Raw genomic sequence first — 13,383 nt, 5'->3', positions numbered from 1 at the left:
GGAGCACTGTGTGTAATGCTCCGGGTGTCCCAAGATGGCGGCGGCCCTCGAGGCAGGCTGTGAGGCTTCCGTAGTGCGTGGGGGCCAGGCAGGGGGTGTTTGCTCACCCGACCAGCGGCGCCCGCTCCCGATCGTCTGCGGGGTGTCCCTCCGATCTTCGGGTGTCCGGAGCAGCTCCGGGATGGAGTGAGAGAGCCGCGGGGGGGAACGCATGGCGGCCGCGTCTGTGTCCGGCGCCATCTTGGAATCCCTGGTCTGCTGGGGCCCGGGCTGTGTGAAAAACGCCCTGAGATCCGTGGAGGTTCCCGGAGGGGGCTGGGATGATCCCCTGGACGTGGAGGATCTAGTCGCCCTGGAGCGGCCCATATTTGAAGGGTGGAAAGTCCCCAAAAGTGCCTAGATGCTGAGGGCTGGGAGAGAGCTGCAAGGCTAGGCTGGCATCCGAGTCGGCTTCCGGTCACGCCCCTTCCATACTTCTTTTAATGTTGTTACTTAATGCCCATTTCATTATTTAAAATAAATGAATACATAATATTAATAAAGTGAAAAATCCATCCCATGAATACTCAATCAATAATAAATGAATCACTCAAGCATTTATATGTAATAGCACCAGGGATTGTTGATAAAGGGAATATCCGATGGGAGGATCAGGAAGGAATTATGCCCCCCCTTGCTGGAGCAAATTGGACCATGCTTCATAGGGTTTTTTTGCCTTCCTCTGGATCAACTATGAGTAGGATTGTGGATACGAAAGTTTTCAATTTATTCATATTTTCTTTTGGTTGAACTAAATAGACTTGTGTGTTTTTTTTTTTTTTTTAACCTGACCAACTATGTACCTATGTAATAATAAAGTACAAATTGCTTAAAGTGGTTCTAAAGGCTGAATTTTTTTTTTTTATCTTAAAGTGGAGGTTCACCCAAAAACTCAATTTTTAACATTAGATTGAGGCTCATTTTGGGCAGCAGAATGGGGTGTTTTTTTTAAAAATCGAAGCAGTACTTACCGTTTTAGAGAGAGATCTTCTCCGCCGCTTCCGGGTATGGGCTGCGGGACTGGGCGTTCTTATTTGATTGACAGTCTTCCGACAGGCTTCCGACGGTCGCATACAGCGCGTCACGAGTAGCCGAAAGAAGCCGAACGTCGGTGCGCAGGCGCCGTATAGAGCCGCACCGACGTTCGGCTTCTTTCAGCTACTCGTGACGCGATGTATGCGACCGTCGGAAGCCTGTCAGAAGCCTGTCAATCAAATAGGAACGTCCAGTCCCGAAGATCATACCCGGAAGCGGCGGAGAAGATCTATCTCTAAAACGGTAAGTACTGCTTCGTTTTTTTAAAAAAATACCCGATTCTGCTGCCCAAAATGAGCCTCAATCTAATGTTAAAATTTTTTTGCGTGAACTCCCGCTTTAATGTGGACACACAGAGCAGTGGCTCGGGAAAAAGCCTGTTTGGGTTCCACCATAGCAGGCTACAGGCTACTCTGAAACTCAGCAGGGGGGAGGGGCCAGAAGCGCTGGCAGAAGACCTGAGAAGAGGAGGATCGAGGCTGCTCTGTGCAAAAACCACTGCATAGAGCAGGTAAGTATGCCATATTTTTTTTTTAAATCCAAGCACTTTAATAATTCACAAAGTTCCATACAGTTCTCAAAACTGCACAAAATGTTGCTATATAAAGGGGTGTATCTATAAAAAAAAAAATGCATAGCGATTTTCAAAGTGAAAGGGTGTGAACCTTTATTCTGTGCAAATGGAGCAAAAAAAAAGAAGAAGAATGCTATTAGGTTATTTCCTGTGCTGGTTTGATTAAAAATACTGCATTTGGCCAGTAGATGGCATTAAGTATCATAGGAAATTCTTATGACACATAGCTCCATCTACTGGACAAATGTGGCGTTTTCTATTTTAAATAAAAAAAAAAATGGACCAGCACAGAAAACAGCCTCATAACATTTGTTTTTTGCCCCGTTCACACAGATCGAATGTACTTGTACTTTCACTGGACTAAATGCCATGGGGATTTTTTATAAATACAACCAATAGCGTGTTCTTTTATTCCCAAGGAAGTCACAGTTAGGCCCCGTACACACGGCCGAGGAACTCGACGTGCCAAACACGTCGAGTTCCTCGGTGAGTTCAGGGATGAAGCCGCCGAGGAGCTCGGCGGGACGCCTTCTCCCATAGAACAACGAGAAAATAGAGAACATGTTCTCTATTTTCTCGACGAGTTCCTCGGTGGCTCCATCGGGCCAAAAGTGTACAGACGACAGAGTTTCTCGGCAGAATCCGGGTTTGACCGAGTTTCTCGGTGAATTCTGCTGAGAAACTCTGTCGTGTGTACGAGGCCTCAGCTGCAAACAGATGGAAACAGACTCACCAGAAATGTCAAACTCCATAGTTAGAAGAAGGTCAGACAATGCTTGTCAAATGCACAATGCATTCCATCATGCAAACGGAAAACCAAGGAGAGAGATCCATCCACATAGCATAATATCATTTAATAATACAATAAAAGCAGGGATAAAACAAACGTACACTATTCTCAGCCCAGCACTCAGGTAAACATTCAAATCTTTACAGCAATCACTACACCACCGCTTGAATGATTGCCTGTAGGTTGTAATGAGTTGTTACATGTGTGATTCCCTTGGGATAGAAGTATAGCAACACCTTTGTGGAGAGTTGTATGCATTGTTGTATGGAGAGGATTTCTCTGATCTCACACTGACTTTGAAACACATTTATTCTGTTTTGTTTAATTTTGAATATTAATATACATTATCTCACGAAAGTGAGTACACCACTCACATTTTTGTAAATATTTTATTCTATCTTTTCATGTGACAACACTGAAGAAATGACACTTTGCTACAATGTAAAGTAGTGACTGTACAGCTTGTATATCATTGGGGTTTATTTACTAAAGGCAAATCCACTTTCCACTACAAGTGCACTTGGAAGTGCAGTCGCTGTGGATCTGAGGTGGACATGCAAGGAAAATAAAAAACTAAATTTTTGTTTGTACATGATTGGATGATAAAATCAGCAAAGCTTCCCCTCATTTCAGATCTTCCCCTCAGATCTAATGCGACTGCACTTCCAAGTGCACTTGTAGTGCAAAGCGGATTTGCCTTCAGTAAATTAACCCCAATGTAAATTTGCTGTCCCCTTAAAATAACTCAACACACAGCAATTAATATCTAAACTGCTGGCAACAAAAGTGAGTACACCCCTAAGTGAACATGTCCAAATTGGGCCCAATTAGCCATTTTCCCTCCCCGGTGTCATGTGACTCATTAGTGTCTCAGGTGTAAATGGGGAGCAGTTGTCTAAAATTTGGTGTTATCACTCTCACTCTGTCATATTGGTCACTGGAAGTTCAACATGGCACCACATGGCTAAAAATTAACTCTCTGGGGATCTGCAAAAAAAAGAATTGGTGGACTACATAAAGATGGCCTAGGCTATAAGAAGATTGCCAAGACCCTGAAACTGAGCTGCAGGACAGTGGCCAAGACCATTGTAGCAAAGTGTTTTATTTCTTCAGTGTTGTCACATGAAAAGATAGAATAAAATATTTGCAAAAATGTGAGGGGTGTACTTACTTTTCTGAGATACTGTATGAATGATAATATTATATGAATAGATAAATAGATTATTATTATTAATAATAATAATAATAATAATAATAATAATAATATATAAATATATGCAGTTTACCTGTAATTAGATGTGATGGCTGAATTTGTTTTCTTTTTTCAGTTTTTGGTCCATAACTGATGCCGTGTGTACGCGGCATCAGTTATGCCGCGTACACACGATCGGTCTAACCGATAAGAACGGTCTGATGGACCGTTTTCATCGGACCAAACCGATCGTGTGTGGGCCCCATCGGTTATTTATCCATAGGTTAAAAAAAAACAATCTTGTTTTAAATTTAATCGATGGATACCTAACTGATAGAAAAAAAACGATAGTTTGTAGGCATGTCCATCGGTTAAAAATCCACGCATGCTCAGAATCAAGTCAACGCATGCTTGGAAGCATTGAACTTCATTTTTTTCAGCACGTCGTTGTGTTTTACGTCACCGCGTTCTGACACGATCGTTTTTTTAACCGATGGTGTGTAGGCACGACTGACCATCAGTCAGCTTTATCGGATGAGAACGGTCCGAAGAAGCTGACTGATGGTCCGTCGCGCCTACACACCATCGGTTAATAAACCGATCGTGTCAGAACACGGTGACGTAAAACACAACGACATGCTGAAAAAAATGAAGTTCAATGCTTCCAAGCATGCGTCGACTTGATTCTGAGCATGCGCGGGTTTTTAACCGATGCTTTTGCATACTAACGATCGGTTTTGACCTATCGGTTAGGCGTCCATCGGTTCAATTTTAAAGCAAGTCCTATTTTTTTGACCGAAGGTTAACTAACCGATGGCGCCCACACACGATCGGTTTGGACCGATGAAAACGGTCCATCAGATCATTCTCATCGGATGGACCGATCGTGTGTACGCGGTCTTAAACAAATATAACAAAACGTCTGCATACCCTGTAATTCCCCTTTTTTTGGACATGGCATCCCTTTTTTTTTCTTATTTGGGGCTTGTGTACAGTGGGTGATATACGTTGTAGAAAAACCACTACAGTGTGCTTCGCAATCATCAATACACACAGAAAACGTTGTCAACAGATTTTTATTCTCTTTCTTCAAGTGTATTGCATTAACACAGTGTGTAGAATGTTCCGCTAATCATGCTGAGAACGTCTACCATCAAATCGGATGATCGCAATTCAATGTGACAGTAAGATGACAGCATGAGATTGTTCTTCTTCTTCTGGTCATCATACTGAACATTCCTTCATCATTGAAATGTTGAACATTTGTACATGAAAGAATGAAAATTGAAGACATTTGTTTTTTTCCCTGTGTAATCTAAAATTCTTGGATGTGCCGTTTGCATTGAATGATAGAACAGAAACTAGAATGCCAGAGGTGATATAGATGAAGGAATTGAATAGGTATTTACTCGTTTTTAACAGAATCATTACACTATTCTGTCTGTCTGTCTACCTTGCAGACATTAATTTTAGGCAATTTTTTTGCCATGGGGATTTTTTTATAAATACAACCAATAGCGTGTCCTTTATTCCCAAGGAAGTCACAGTCAGCTGCAAACAGATGGAAACAGACTCACCAGAAATGTCAAACTCCATAGTTAGAAGAAGGTCAGACAATGCTTGTCAAATGCACAATGCATTCCATCATTCAAACGGAAAACCAAGGAGAGAGATCCATCCACATAGCATAATATCATTTAATAATGCAATAAAAGCAGGGATAAAACAAACGTACAATATTCTCAGGTAGACATTCAAATCTTTACAGCAATCACTACACCACAGCTTGCATGAATGCCTGTAGGTTGTAATGAGTTGTTACATGTGTGATTCCCTTGGGATAGAAGTATAGCACAACTTTGTGGAGAGTTGTATGCATTGTTGTATGGAGAGGATTTCTCTGATCTCACACTGACTTTTAAACACATTTATACTGTTTTGTTTAATTTTGAATATTAATATACATTATGTCACGAAAGTGAGTACACCCCTCACATTTTTATAAATATTTTATTCTATCTTTTCATGTGACAACACTGAAGAAATTACACGTTGCTACAATGTAAAGTAGTGAGTGTAGAGCTTGTATATCATTGTAAATTTGCTGTCCCCTCAAAATAACCCAACACACAGCAATTAATATCTAAACCGCTGGCAACAAAAGTGAGTACACCCCTAAGTGAACATGTCCAAATTGGGCCCAATTAGCCATTTTCCCTCCCCGGTGTCATATGACTCATTAGTGTCTCAGGTGTAAATGGCGAGCAGGTGTGTTAAATTTGGTGTTATCACTCTCACTCTCTCATATTGGTCACTAGAAGTTCAACATGGCACCTCATGGCAAAAAACTCTCTGGGGATCTGCAAAAAAAATAATTGGTGGACTACATAAAGATGGCCTAGGCTATAAGAAGATTGCCAAGACCCTGAAACTGAGCTGCAGGACAGTGGCCAAGACCATTGTAGCAAAGTGTTTTATTTCTTCAGTGTTGTCACATGAAAAGATAGAATAAAATATTTACAAAAATGTGAGGGGTGTACTTACTTTTCTGAGATACTGTATGAATGATAATATTATATGAATAGATAAATAGATAAATAATAATAATATTAATATTAATAATAATAATAATAATAATAATAATAATATATAAATATATGCAGTTTACCTGTAATTAGATGTGAATTTGTTTTCTTTTTTCAGTTTTTAGTCCTTTATGATCCTACCAGTTATGCCGCGTACACACGATCGGTCTAACCGATGAGAACGGTCTGACCAAACCAATCGTGTGTGGGCTCCATCGGTTATTTATCCATAGGTTAAAAAAAGCAATCTTGTTTTAAATTTAACCGATGGATACCTAACCGATAGAAGAAAAACGATAGTTTGTAGGCACGTCCATCGGTTAAAAATCCAGGCATGCTCAGAATCAAGTCGACGCATGCTTGGAAGCATTGAACTTCATTTTTTTCAGCACGTCGTTGTGTTTTACGTCACCGCGTTCTGACATGATCGTTTTTTTAACTGATGGTGTGTAGGCACGACTGACCATCAGTCAGCTTCATCGGTTAACCGATGAAAACGGTCCATCAGACCGTTTTCATCGGATGGAGCGATCGTGTGCACAGGGCTTAACAGTTTCTGTCCTAGGTTGGCAACACTTACTTAACAAAGCATATCAATTAGGAGCAATATATATATAATTAGGCAAGACAAGAATTTTGGCTGGGTCATCAGGGACTTTCTGCCCTTCTCAGGCCTTGTACACACGACCGAGTTTCTCGGCAAAAAACAGCAAAAAACTTGCTGGGAGATATTTTTTTGCCGAGGAAACCGGTCGTGTGTACATTTTCTTTGAGGAAACTGTTGAGAAACTCGACGAGCCAAAAAGAGAGCAAGTTCTCTATTTCCTTGACAGGAATGGAGAAACTTGCCTTGTCGAGTTCCTTTGGACAATGGTCCAAAGGACCGTTGTCATCAGTTAACCTATGAAGCTGACTGATGGTCCGTCGCGCCTACACACCGATCGGGTCAGAACGCGGTGACGTAAAACACAACGACGTGCTGAAAAAAACTAATTTCAATGCTTCCAAGCATGCGCCAACTTTTTCAATGCTTCCAAGCATGCGTCGACTTGATTCTGAGCATGCGCGGGTTTTTAACCGATGCTTTTGCATACTAACGATCGGTTTTGACCTATCGGTTAGGCGTCCATCAGTTCAATTTTAAAGCAAGTTCCTATTTTTTTGACCGAAGGTTAACTAACCGATGGGGCCCACACAGGATCGGTTTGGACCGATGAAAACGGTCCATCAGACCATTCTCATCGGATGGACCGATCGTGTGTACGCGGTCTTAAACAAATATAACAAAATGTCTGCATACCCTGTAATTCCCCTTTTTTTTTCTTATTTGGGGCTTGTGTACAGTGGGGTGATATACGTTGTAGAGAAACCACTACAGTGGGCTTCATAATCATCAATACACACAGAAAACGTTGTCAACAGATTTTTATTCTCTTTCTTGAAGTGTATTGCATTAACACAGTGTGTAGAATGTTCCGCTAATCATGCTGAGAACGTCTACCATCAAATCAGATAATCGCAATTCAATGTGACAGTAAGATGACAGCATGAGATCGTTCTCCTTCTTCTGGTCATCATACTGAACATTCCTTCATCATTGAAATGTTGAACATTTGTACATGAAAGAATAAAAATTGAAGACATTTGTTTTTTTCCCTGTGTAATCTAAAATTCTTGGATGTGCCGTTTGCATTGTTTAGGGGTATGAGAAGACTTGTATGTCCTTATTAAAACTGAATGATTCTCTTTAACACTTTAGTGTTCACCAGAAACTGGGTGAGGCAGTAATTGGCTTTGATGGCAGGTCAGCTTTTTAGCTGTAGTTGTTCTGGCTTTAAGGGGAACCCCCCGCCCACGGTACAAACCCCAAACAGGCCCCTTCCAAATCATGCGGTCGGTGCCGGTGCGCCGATCCATGCGTTATCATGGATGGGATGGTGTCACCCCGTTGCGGTCCGCACCCTCATAGCGATGCCACTGGTGACAGGAAGAACGGAGATATTTACAACAAAGACAGTGAAGTGAGAAAAAAATGCAGCGCTGTAAACCATAAAGGCAGTGAGTCCTCTAGGAAAGTGATGATGATCACTGTGCTGGGACAAGGATAAAGTACCAACCACAGTGAAAATTCAAAAGTAAAAAAGGTGCTGTAGTGAAACAAAACCAAAAAATGTGATAATAAAACACTGAAGAGTCCATCCAAAACAAGTGAGATGAATAGATGATGAATGACCACGTGGATCCTCAGAGACAGATTATCACCATTGACTTGAATTGTGCTTACCAGAAAGCGTGGATCTGCCTGTCAGCGACAATGAAGCATGAACGATCACGGGGCATACTCTGCTGGGCTTCCTCAGACTGGATCGAAGATGGAATGGATCTTCAGTAGAGGGCCGTAGGTATACGATATCCCGGATAGCTGTCTTGGTTGTCCCAAGATGTCCACTCGCAAGAGTGGGTGGGAGGGATGGTGTTGAACCCTGTGTGGGGTATGATGGAATAAAATGGAAGGCTCCAAACAACATGCAGGGGAGAGAGAAGAAAAACGCAGCCCCAATGGTGCAGGTCAAAATGTAGGTTTTATTTGAATAAAACCAACAAATACATAAAAAAGTGATCACATGGTATAAAAGGGGCAATATGAGAAAATGGTAAAAAACCAAACGCTACGCGTTTCGTCCTAGAGGGACTTCAACTGGGGCATCAAAGTTTTTTTCTCACATCACTACTCAATATTTGTCATATTGTAGTGCGGCTGCTTTAGTTTTAATTTGTTTTTGTTAGTGCAATATTTTTCCCCTTTTTTTCAAAGAAAGTGAAGACCTGGCAGAGGTTCTAGCCCTCCCCAGCTGTTTCGCAAGCAAACATTTTTGAGTTCAATGTAATAAAGCAATGTGCTAAGGCATGGGTGCTCAACCATCGGCCCTCCAGATGTTGCGAAACTACAAGTCCCATCATGCCTCTGATTTTGGAAGTTATGCTTGTAACTGTCAGCATTGCAATGCCTCATGGGACTTAGTTCTACAACAGCTGGAGGGCCGTAGGTTGAGCACGCAGGAGTCTACCAACAAATATACTGCATATACAAAGTGTCAGAGGAACTCCATTTGCACACACTATAGATTTGTTCAGTGACAGTAGTCATGCACTAATAGGTTCCAGGGTGAGCACCCCTTTTAGGAGTTAATTTTAAAGTATGTCTAGACCCAAGAGATAACACTTTAAATATTGAAGTTTACCAGATATGATGGATGTACTGTATTCATTTCCTTTTTTGTAATTTTTCTGCAAGTACATAAACCATACCTGCCATAAATCCAATGTGCACTATACTGAAATCTCAAACAATGCTATCAGCTTCCTAATTTCCTTTGTGAACTGAAAATCACCTTCCCCTATTTGTTTTGGAGATGAGAAGATATGGGGAATTTTGCAGTCCAAATCAGAAGAACAGTGTAGGGTGACAAAGCTGCTCCTCTATGAACACAGTACAGTAAGGCTTAAAGGAGTTGTAAAGGAAAAAAAATGTTGTTCATAATAAGCATCCTTTACCTGCAGACATTCCTCTTTTCACTTCCTCATTGTTCGTTTTTGCTCAGAAGTTGCTCTATTTCTTCTCTGTTCTGTTCACTTCCTGCTTGTCTGATTGTTACTGACCACCGTGATGGGAGGCTTTACTGCGGTGGTCAGCAACGTGCTCACCCCCTCCTGGGAACTACATCTGTGTGGCAGGACGCTCTCTACATGTTAGAGACTTCAAGGAGGTGTGAATTACTGGGCGTGCCGCAATGCATACTGGGAAATGTAGTTCTTACATGAATGAGCGCCGCAAACCAGGAAGTGAATGAGAGAACAGAAACTAGAATGCCAGAGGTGATATAGATGAAGGAATTGAATAGGTATTTACTCGTTTTTAACAGAATCATTACACTATTCTGTCTGTCTGTCTACCTTGCAGACATTAATTTTAGGCAATTTTTTTTTCCTTTACAACTCCTTTAAGCCCTGTATACACGATCGGATATCTGATGGAATCTAATCCAATGGATTTTTTCGTCGGATATCCGATGAAGCTGACTTTCATCAGTCTTGCCTACACACCATCAGTCAAAAATCTGTGCCAAAACGTGGTGACGTACAACACTACGACGGGCCGAAAAAAATAAAGTTCAATGCTTCCGAGCATGCCTCGACTTGATTCTGAGCATGTGTGGATTTTTGTCCAATAGAGTTCCACACCGACGATCGGATTTTTCTATCGTTTTTTAACCATAGGAAAAATTTAAAACATGTTCTGTTTTTTTTTCACCGATGGAAAAAAAAACGATGGGGCCCACACACAATCAGTTTATCCAATGAAAACAGTCCATCGGTCTGTTTTCATCGGACAACCCGATCGTGTGTACACGGCTTTAGTTTACACTTGTGGTTGGGGGGATAGTAAAAGCATGCAGTTGAGGCTCGTTTTTAACCTAAAGCAGTTCTTCTGAAATAAAGTTCCAAAGTTCCTCCAAAAAGAAAAGTGTTCCGTGCATCTCTAGATTGGTCACACTATGCACTTCAACTCTCCCCACCAGGGTTCCCACTCATCTGCTGGAGGAGACTACTTGTAACAAGTAGGTGACAGCACAGTATCAATTTGTTCTCAATTCGGATCACTAAACCTCCCAGGACACCATCTTGATGATGTCTTGGATGTGACGAAACACATAGAGGCTGGACTTCAAATGGTGGTGTCACTTACGCCATTTAGAACGTATGCTGGCTCCAGATCATTCAGCAGTTCCTGTACAGAGTATCCGAAGGTCGTTTTGGGTGCCAGGGGAGGCACCTTATTATATGAATGTACATATTTTTATTGTTTCTGGGGCTTAACATTAATAAAACATATCAATCATGCTATAATATTTTCCTGATCTGCTTTTTTATAATACATGGAAATTGAGCACTTTATCTCAATGGTGTCCTGGGAGGATTAGTGATTAGAATTGAGAGGAAATTGATACTTATCTGGTGACCTACGTTTCAACCCTGGTGGAGGAAAGTGGAAGTACAATGTGTGACCAATCCAGAGACGCACAGAGCACTTTTCTTTTTAGATTAACTTTGGCACTTTATTTCAGAAGCACTGCTTTAAAATACGATACATTTTTTATTCTATTTTTGCATGTGATATTTGGACTTATTGCACTCTATTCGACCGCACTTTGTTATTTATGTACTGTAGATTACACAAGTGTTAACACTTCATGATTATATGTATTATATATATATGATTATATATTGGTATGTATGTATTTTGCACCTATTAAGAGTGTTTTTAGCGCAGCTCAGCTTTTTTACTATTCTTTAGTACTTGGTTTTGTCAGCATCTTTAGGGTTGAAGGTGAAAGTTTTTATTCATACAGTTTGCTTTTAGATTCAAGAAGAGTTTGCAGAGCATGGGAGCTTTTGAAGCAAATTCAAAATAACATTAGATGAAAGAAAGCTGGCAGCTCGATCTGTCTCATTAATACATTTATTAATCCAGGTGTGGTATAAAATAATACAGAGCTCATGCGTTTCACTGTGTAGCCCAAATTATAGCCACCAAGGCTATGATTAAGGCTACATGCCGAAACGCGTAAGCCTTATATTATTTTGTACCACACCTGGATTAATAAATATATTCATTGCGGAAGATCAAGCTGCCAGCTTTCTCTCATCTAATGTTTTCTCGGGTGATAGGATGGCACTGCAAGCTAGTGCACTGACCGCTTACCACCTCTGGGAATTACTATGGGTATTTTATTTTCTACTATATTTGAAAGTCGTAATAAAGCCTCCTCACCGCCTGTCAAACATGTGTAAATAACCCCTAAATGAGTGTTGTCACCCTAGGATAAAAAATGTGTATCTGGTAGAATCACCAGGTGAAATAGAGCATAACAATAAGGAAACTAGTGTAGTCACCCCATCCAAGGACTGGTAAGCTGAAGTACATTTTTTTAGGATTAGATGCAATGTAATTCAGTAGCAAGCAGAGGCAATAAAAATAAACTTATAGAGAAAAAGAATATTATAATATTACAACATATTAGATATATATAAAAGGTCTTTAATACAAATCTTATTGTAAAAAACACTTATTAACATTGAAACATGAGCTCTTGATGTATAAGGGTAAAAGTACATATCCAAAATCACATAATCCAAAACCAGCAATGTGAGCAAATGACGTTACATTACAGTGATGCATAAGCTAGAAACTCTGACGCCTTTCGACCTAAAGAGTTGCGGTCTCCATCTGGAGGACAACTTTTTCTAGAAAAATAAACTTTACACTTTACACTACTAAAGTTAAGTTGGTGTTTTTCTTTTTATTAATAAGCGTTCTAAAGCCAGAAGTTTTTTTTTGTCCTAATGCATTCTCTGCATTAAAGGGTCACTAAATGATTTTTTTTTTAGCTAAATAGCTTCCTTTACCTTACTGCAGTACTGGTTTCATGTCCTCATTGTTTGTTTTTGCTTTGAAGTAGCTGTAATTCTGCTGTGATCTCCACACTTCCTGGTTGCCTGTTTCCTTATAACCACAGTACTGGGAGCTTTTCACGGTGGTCTAAGCTGTCATTACTGTGTGTCTAAAACTCCTCAGAACCAATCAGATTCATTTTAAAAACAAAACACTGCCCTGGATTTGTTTGTTTTTGTTCTGTGAGTCTTCCCGACTCACCTCTCACCCGGAACTTCATGTATGTAACTTTAAAACCCAAAGTGAAACTAGAGGCACATTATATGATAGATTAAATTAAATTTTTAATAATTTTTAAAAGGAATCAGTTAACTTTTATGTCTCGATACCCAATAAGCAGTCATTTCAGCAAAAAATGTTTTTTCCTTTAGTGATCCTTTAAGGTAGAAAACCATCTGCATGCTGCAGTTCCACTGACCCAACCACCGCTCCCCCTCCCCCTTATACCAGAGGCTCTCTCAGTTCTCTTCCTGCTCATTGGCTCAGATACAGCAGCAGGAGTCATTGGCTTCCAATGTTGTCAATCACAGCCAATGAGGCGGGAACAGGGTTCTGGAACGAGCCCGCACAAGTGCCCCCAGAGCGAGTGGCTTGGGCACCGGCAGAGGAGGGGAGGAGCCAGGAGCGCCGCTGGGAAGAGGAGGGTCAGAGGAT

General features: G+C 40.8%; 1 protein-coding gene across 3 annotated transcripts in view; it reads left to right on the top strand.

Annotated features, from left to right (window-relative positions):
• Positions 1 to 13,383, top strand: part of CACNA2D3 (calcium voltage-gated channel auxiliary subunit alpha2delta 3) — a 1,177,822-nt gene that overhangs the window by 1,065,897 nt on the left and 98,542 nt on the right. The gene's annotated exons all lie outside the window — the stretch shown is intronic.

This window comes from Rana temporaria, chromosome 7, assembly GCF_905171775.1.
Source record: "Rana temporaria chromosome 7, aRanTem1.1, whole genome shotgun sequence".
Classification (NCBI taxonomy): Eukaryota; Metazoa; Chordata; class Amphibia; order Anura; family Ranidae; genus Rana; species Rana temporaria.
This window is presented reverse-complemented; position numbering and strand designations above follow the sequence as displayed.